Source organism: Colobus angolensis, unplaced genomic scaffold (genome assembly GCF_000951035.1).
Source record: "Colobus angolensis palliatus isolate OR3802 unplaced genomic scaffold, Cang.pa_1.0 Scaffold190, whole genome shotgun sequence".
NCBI classification, from domain to species: Eukaryota; Metazoa; Chordata; class Mammalia; order Primates; family Cercopithecidae; genus Colobus; species Colobus angolensis.
The window spans coordinates 4,920,171-4,929,247 of record NW_012115044.1 but is presented as its reverse complement, the minus strand read 5'-3'; positions in this window follow the sequence as shown (position 1 = coordinate 4,929,247).

Here is a 9,077-nt window from a genome sequence, read left to right as displayed (position 1 = left end):
GCAAAACAGGGATAGACCTCCATCTATTTTTCTTAATCTTGTTCCAGGCCCTGGCAAAAAAAAAAAAAAAGTTTTCTTCCAATTTTAGTTGTCTCTAAAATGTGAGGCTGTTATTTTTATTGGAAGCTCAACTAAGTGCTGGTTCCCCATTGAACTTATTCCTAACAAAACTAGAATAGGGATCATTTGTTCTTCATTTTAATGTTTGAACACACCCAATTTAACAGTACTTATTTAACAGTGCTTATTTCTGTGGATTTTTTTTTTTTTGTCAAGATATAGTATTGCAGTTTCCCTGAGAGCATGAAACTTGAAAGATTATTGAATATTGGTAGGTGATATGTTTGTGACAGAGAACATGGAGTCTAAATATCAGCTAAACCAGTCCATGACTTCTGGAATGTGAGAGAATTATGTTTTAATTTTTTTGACCCTCAAATTTCTCAACTGTAAATTTTCATAGGATTTTGATAGGTTGAGATCATGCATATTAAACTCAGAATTTCCATTTCCTTCATATCTCTTTTTACTATTTAAACTTATCCTTGAAATCCTGATTCACATTCTTGTTCCAATGTGTAAATGGGAAATGTTCTGAGTGCTTTCTTTCCTAAATGCATGTCTTTTTGGAGCCATAGACCCATGTTGTGAGCTAGATTGTCATCAGAACTTGATAGAACATATATTAGATAATTTCTTATACTAGCAATGAAGAATTTATCATCTTTAAGTCTATGGTAGAATCTAAGTTTAATTATATTAAGTAAAAAACACAGAAAATCAGCAAAATTGTTGAATAAAGCCAATGACATAGATGGACACCAGTTATACACACCATTTCCCTTCAAACAGTCTATATGTGCTTCAACCTCATGTGTATTTTACTTAGATAGAGGAGTCTTGAATCAGCCTCTGACATATCTGGCTCAGTGCTTTCTGTACCTATGGAGCCAACTTGCAAAGCTAATGCCCAGGCACCCAGCCATTGCACATCTCCTTGGGGCAGCTGTTTAGAGTGATCTTGCAGGACACGTCCTTAGAAATGAAGGCTTCACAGCTGCTTGGGAAAATTTCCTCTGATTTTCAAGTGGTGATATAATTTCCAAATTTTCCAACTTTCTTTAAGAGGGATTTCCCAACCACATTACAGTATATATGAATCCAAGGGGAAAGGGGCAGCCACTTCATCCCTAGTTAATTTCAGAATTTCTTTCTCCCAAAATGTATTTGGTAACTAGCAAACATTTCCTGCATCCAGCGAGAATGGCTTATTATCTTTCTCAGTGTTCTGTGTTGAGTTTCAATATCCTACCTTTTAATTAAAAACTCACGTTTGCCTCTAGTGTGCTGTGAAATAGATCCTGGCAACACATATTTTAGTTTTCTATGCTAACCCAGACTTCTTGTATGTAGCCAAGGCGTGATACTTCTCTGAGATTTTTGCTGTACAATCTTTCCCTGTACCCACATCTGTCTTCTGCCTTGCCTTTGGAGTCCAAACTCACTGCACAGATGTAAAACTTTAATAGGCCAATAACTGGAAGCATCAGATTTATAAAGGACACATTTAGTGATAAGACAATGAATCAGCCACTCTATATATCATTTTCCTATTAGATATAAAGCTTACTTACTTCCAAGATGCTTTCTATTTTATGGTTATATTTTCACATGACAATAATTAGAAATTCTAAAGAAATAGTATCTTCCCAATTACCACAGGATTTGCACAAAATTTACTGATGCCCAAGGCATGTTTTCAGAGTTAGTTGGTTCCAAGGAAGTTAATTTACAACCGATACTTGTGAGGTTTCACAGCACTGAGTTCCTTTTACTTTTCTTTACTTTAAATAATGAGACTGTTGAGAACATTGACTGGGATATAGAAGTTGAAAACTTGATTGATGATAAAAACTAATTATCCTTCCTTGCTCTATTTCTATTAATGAGATATTCACAGCAAATTTCTAGAAGTTTGTCTAAGAGAGAGACGAAAACAGAATCTATTAATGAAGGGTTTTATCAAATGTTTCCCTTATCAATTGTCAGTAAATCATGCCAGCTAAAAGCACAGGTTTGGCTCATCAGATTTCGAATGCGTCAATATGCACAGTGATGTCTGAAGGACTGTGAGAATCACCTTTGACCATAACTTTTGTTCAGACTAATTAACTGTATTGTTTTGCATGATGTCATCATAAAAAGATCTTATTTCTTGGCTTATATTTGTCACATTCTGTGCAAACAATGAATACTGATCTATATTATCCGACATAAGAGATTCCTTTTAATCATTCTGTTTCCACTGGGTTGACAATAATGTTGTTAATCTTTGATAATGATAACTTAAAGTAGCAAGATATACTACCATAAGAAGATATTTCTTTCTTCACTGATATGTTACCTAAAGAATCTTGTATTCATCTCATACAGCGTGAAGATGGAGCCAAATTTTGAACTGTGGTGTTCGATGAATTCATAGAAAACTACACGTTCATATTAAAAGTAATTTTCTAAAAAAGTATGAAAATAATAAGACTAACTTATATTTAAATAACATATCAACTTTCCAAAGATTTTTCTCCTTAATATGCTTTCTAAATCCTCAGAACAATTAAAGGTGGATAGATGTTGGCATTCCCATTATAAAGACGAGGAAAGCAAGACACAGATGGAATAATGGATTTGTATTAGAGAATGGTTATTCATGTTTTCTGGGTCATAGACTCTTTTAGGAATTTGATTCTAACTATGGCCCCTCTCACCTAGAAAATGTACATAGAAAAAAAATAAACATTGTTTATAGAGAAATTCATGTTAATAATCTCTAACCTAGGTAGCAAGTATTAGCCTGGCCAGAACTACAATCCTGTTAACCTGACTTTTAAACCTTGTTCTTTTCTCTACTTCGTGTTCCATCCTATCTATTAACTATAGCAGAAGCATGCTTTTATTATTCTGTCTCTCTTAATCTTTGTTAATATTAATATATTTTCTTTAAAAGCTTACTGAATATTTCTCCTTTCTATACAAAATGTGATATAAAACTTCTATAAATTAATTCTTCTCATTTCCTCTTGTACACAATTTCTACTAAGGTTTTTTTTTTTTTTTTCATGCTACTTTCCTAGTCCCTATGGGATGTGGAGACAGCATATGATGATCTGACAGTTTCAGACTGTACAACTTGTGCTTCACACATCAAAGAACAGGGACTTAGTAAGCTGTGCTTTGTTTTCCTGTTCTGCCACCGAAAAGCAATATATTAATTAGGTTTCTAAATATTGTTCTTGTGATGTCAAGGTTCACTTGTGGGATAAGTCCATATGAGTTATGGGAATTAACTTTATGTAACCCTCAATTGTTTTTGAGCTTTAAACAAAAACAGAAGGGGATGATACTGGAAAGGTAATGCATAACACTCTTAAAATACTGACACAAAAAAATCTTTGTCCTTTTTTATCTAATTGCTTTTTTTCTTGTTTCTGTATACTTTTTATTTTCTGTTTGCCTATAATACTCTAAAACATATGATAACATCTTTTTCTATGTCTTTTTCCCTTAAAATAAAACTTTATTAAAAAACTAATTGAGGGCTTTTATTTTTTATCATTTACTCTGTATCATTTTTATTACCAGATTTTAAATGAAGGAGAGTCTGTGAATTAGACAAGCTGCAAACATTTTTATATTGAGTACTTAAACATAATCATTATAATTAATTTTAATACAGAGGTTGAGTATTCTACCATTCCTTTTAGCAATTTTAGTTGAGCGATGCACAATGCCATAGATTTGAGTATATGTTTGTTTTATTTGGGTAATTAGTTCTCTGTTCTGTTCTACTTTTCTTTCAAAGTTGAGAATGTAATAGCTATCTACTCCTCACAACCTATAATTAAGACCCTGTTTCCCCACAGCTTATGCCAAGTGATGAGTTCTACATGTTCCCTGTTCAACAGCAGAATTTGAACTGTGCTCAATCCTATGCTTCTTATTTCATCCCCTCGGTGGAGAAGATATAGCCTTCATTTTAATGTTGCAGTTGACATTTTTCTTGTCATCGTTACTATATCATTGCTGCTTCCTGTAGGCATGGTGAAAAATTATCAGTCAATCCAAGCAATCTGGAGTTGTGAGAAAGACAAGGCAGAAAGAGGAAATTGAGGGGAAGTAAAGAGTGGGGATACAAGATTGAAGCTGCTTGTCAGAAATAAAAAGTGAAAGGAAAGAAGTAGCATGGAAATGGAATCCATGGCATTTGCCTCAACCAGCCTTTTTAATAGTATGTCCAGGTTGGAATTTCGAAGTTTAATTTCAGGATCCATCTTTCCATTCATTTTCCTCATTAGCTTTTAATTTTGACTTTTTAATCCTAGTTTGTGTGTGTGTGTTTGTTTTTTTCTGTTTGTCTCTCTCTTTTTCATATGCTGTTTTCTAATTGTCTTGGAATTTCATTCTTATTTCCTCCCACATTCTGTCTACTGATAGCTAGATTTAACAGATCACCACTAGTTACTAATACACTATGATCTGTGGAACCCTTTCCTCATTAAAAATTATTATAGCTTTCACAATATGGTCCAGCAAAACATAGCAAATAATCTTGTGTCGCTCTGACTAGCCCAGGTTACAAGAGCTATCTATTTTGGTAAAATGTATTAGAGTATATACAGAAAATAATAGAAAAGTTACTCAAAAGTACCATGTATGAGTAATAACGTATTTGCAATAATTAATATAAAATATGTTTAAAATCTTAAATAGATATTTATTTTTCTTGCTCAATAAGGTTAGTGGTTGACATCTTTTGTCATTGGTCAGCTGCTTAATTATGTCAAAGTCAATAAGTATTTCTGCAATTCTTTTTTTTAGTCATTGTTGCTGCATAGTTTCAAGATAGCTGCCTTAGCTTCAGGCGTGATGTTCATATTAAAGGCAGCAAGGCATAAGGAGGAGGAAAAGGGGTTATGCTACTCATTAATCTAGGAAAACCTAAAAGCCTTCCCAGAAGCCCTCAGCAAACTTTGGTTTGCATCTCACTGACCACATCGTTGTTGGATTCTGCATCTCATGCTCACCCCTACCTGCAGTAGGTGATACAAAATAATTGTTTCACTTTCACAGCCTTTATAGAGGAGGTGGCATGGAAGGAGCTTGAGAATTATGAGTGAGTTCACTGATGAACAAGGTCAGCCACATTTTTTTACTGGGAAATCAGTACAAAACAGTTAAGCGCGCACACACAAGACAGGCAAGATAACAATAATAATAATTTTTTAAAAACCCTGAAAACCCAAAGGAAGAAACTGTAGCCTGATACCTTATTCAATATTGCTTTCATGGTAAATTTTTATCTGTATATCATCTCTCCTTGTCTAAAGTGTGAATTAAAATTCATCACTTCCCAGCTTCTGACTGTCTGGCTCTAAGTAAAAGCTTAAAGATGAAGACACACTAGTTGTAACTTGGAAAGGATCAACAAGATTTCTGATCTGAACTACCATAAATTATTCTAGAAATGTGGCTCTTCTTTAATTTCCCTGGACTATCTAAAGAGTTTCTTAACTAATTGTCTTATTAGCCTCGCTCTTTATGCCACTGAAGGCCATTGTTTTGGTTTCCTTTTTAGTAGAGAGAGTGAAGAATGTATGGGTGCCCACATGTTATCTTTCTCATTGCTCCACTTTAGAGCATAAGTTCTGGCATATTCAAGAACTCTGATGGAGCAGCGACTCATCTGACTGGTGGGAAGAACACACTCATGTGGTGCCTTAAATAGACAGTAAATCTGGGTAGGCATGAAGCAGTTCCATGAATCCCCAAATGCACTTATTATTATTGAGTTAGGAAAGATAATCAGGCAATGTGTTCCTTTGAGCATCTAGGAAAGAATCTCAGGAGCATTTTCTGAGTCCTGATGCCCTCAGTTGCTTTAGTTTAAGCCTTTCTGCTTCTGTAAGGAACAAATTGATGAATTATAGGTCTGCAGTGAAGGGTAATCATTTGTTAGCTTAAGTAAGGTGCCGTGCCTTGATTGCAGTGTTCCGTATTGAATACCTTCACTGCATCTCAGATCCAGTCATTGAAATGTAAATTATGTGAATTGTGTGTGAATTTATAAAAGTCAAACACACTATTGAATTCAAGTCATAAGTTGTGAACTGAAGGCAGTGGGTTTTAGATTAAATGAACCCTTTATTAGACTTGTTGGTAGAGAAGTGAACATGTTTTTGTATGCCTACTATGTGTTAGACTAAATAACCCTGTAAAGTATTTTCCGTCTTCATTTTCAAAGATGAGACGTTAAAGCTCAGAGGGGCCAAGTAATTTGCCTAAGTTTATCAAAGTGAGAACAAGAAGGTGTCAAATACATTTCCTTTTGTTCTTTATGTTACACAATTTAAATATATTTACACTTATTCTTTCAGACATATCTGGATTTTATTATTTTACATAAGGAAATATCATGGAACTTTTCCATGTTTGTGACAGAAGTCCCTAGATATACACTAGGATGTACTTTATTTATTCTGGGACCTGTGAAGTTATTCAGTTTACTCCTAGAACAATTGTATACCTAACACTACTTCCCCCTGAAAGCATCCCCCCGGCTGATAATGACACTTAAGTGAAAAGCTGTACAAGATTCCTCTTGACTTCCTAACATACAATATATAAGCACACTTACCCTTTGCTGATTATGAATTAACTGATGCCACAGCTTTGCTGTCACAGCTGATGAGAACCTAAAATTAGTGCTCCCAGGTGTGCTGTATAGGCACAGAGGGCAGGTACATTCTGGGACCCCTTCCCAATTCCTGGTTGCACCTTCTTGAGATTAGAAAATTGGCAACCTGTGGATGCTGCGGAAATGCCAGGCAAGTCTCATTTGACTAGAAAGAAAGGAGGCAAAGAAGTCACTTGTTTTGTTCTTGGATCAAAAGATTCGAGTCTCATGTTTCATCAGCCTCGTCACTCTGGGAATTCATTGTCTCACCTTGAGGTCTGGCATTAGCCTTATTCTGAGTGGTGTACCGCCTAAGTGCACTGGACCAACTGTGAGATCTTGTACAATGAGGAAGCACTCTCTGGCTTTGAAAGTATCTCAGGTGTAAAATATGAGATCTGATTTTATGAAATACATGATCTTCATAAGCTCAGTATAGGAGTCAGAGGGTAACTTTCTTTGTTCAGAGTTATTCTCATGTCCCAGTGAAGTGAGGGCATTACTCCTATCTGCCTCGTTTGTCTCAGCCTTTACATAGTAGATTAAGTGGATTTCCCAATATCTGGAGAACAAGCAGAAGGAGATGCTAATAAAAAAGAGATTGGTTATGGTGCTTATTCTCACTGACAATGTTCTTCTTGCTTTGTTGGAGGAATGGGATTATTCTGAAATGCCTCCATGCCTAATTTTATCTTCCTTGAAACGCCCAGGGAGACAAATGAATAGTATTTACCCAAATTATATAAATCGTTGTATTTCATCAACACAGTTGTTCCTCTTGACATTTGTAGAGTGCCTTTTAGTAGTTGTTACTAGATTCAATGCTCATAATTCTCTAGTAAATAAGAGGAGTTTGTACATCCTCATCACAGGTAAGATCTTTGAAGTATATAGGGTGATTAAATATGCATAGGTGGGATAATGAGGCACCTGGCTAGTCTCATCTATTGGCAACAATTTGAAAGATTGAATCACTCTTTCCTTGAATATACATTTCTTGTGTCCAATATATGCCAGAGACTATTCAAGGTATTATGAATGAAAAGATAAATAAGATAATAAGGTACTCCTATCCTTATGGAGCTCAAAGACTAATAGTAGGAATCATGAAAGCTACCAAGGACAGCACAGTGCTCCAAGTGTTGTAATAAATGACTGTATAAGCAGGATGATGGTGCCTTGTAATAGATGTACTTGGGGGTTAATGTGTGAATTTCACAACATTCTATGTAAAACCATGTGTGTTTATGAACACAAATATGTGTTTTATGTCTATATGCTCTTTTTTTTCTTGAGAGAAAGTCCAAGCATTACTAGTATAAGATATTATAGGAATCAGGATGAAGTGTTAAGGAAGCCTATGGGAAGAGGCTGAGAAATTTATAAGTACTGCCTTGTCCCAATTGTTTCTCTCTCATGAAGTTGGCAAGACAGAATTGCCTATGGATCTTAATGCCTAACTAATGCAGAGCTTTCTGATAAAGCTGCCTGCATACCTGACTTAGGATAAAATTTAAGCCAGGACTCTCTCCCTCATAAGGCTCCATCATACCATCTGTGACCCCATGAACAAAGTTGGCCAATGTCCCAAATTCTGTTAGATCGTATTACCCACTCCTCTCTTACTATGAGACAGAAGATTTACATGGGAGATGGTGAGAGACACTGTTGGTGACAGAGTGTAGGCAAGAGAGTGGTGCTCAGAAAGCATTCGAACAAGCTGAAACTTAAACCACTAAATAAGTTTTTACTAAAGAAATAGTGGCATACAGTGTTTTAAAGAAAGGCTGGTGGCACAAGTTTCTCTGTTACAAAATAAATCTTCTTCAAGTGGTGTCTAACATTTTTACCCCTATATAGTTCAGTACATAGAATGCAGTTTTAATCCAAAAATAAGATGAGATCCATAGATGACTTATTTGTGAGCTGTTAGTCCTTCAATTTGAACCTTGCTATTGGATTAAGAAACCAAACAACAAACTGGTTTCTGAGGTAACATGACGTAAACAAGATAGCTTTAAATGTTGGAAGTGGGCTGGCATTAGTGCTATTCAGTCAGTGGATGACACTACAAAAAAAAAGGTGTAAAAATCATGATGAACCAGTCAGGGTTTTAAGTCACAAACAAAATAAAACAATACTGGCTAATTTAAGCAGAATCAGCAGACAAGTAGCCCCAGCTAGTAAGGAATGGAAGCTGTGTTAATAACTAAGGTCCTGCCATGAGATGTCAGCTTAGAATGCTACCACTGATAACTGACCACGGGACAGTATGTGTAACTGCTCCTTCACTATGTCAGCTTCACCACCAGCACCATGAATTCCTACTCGTTGAGAGCCCCGTGTC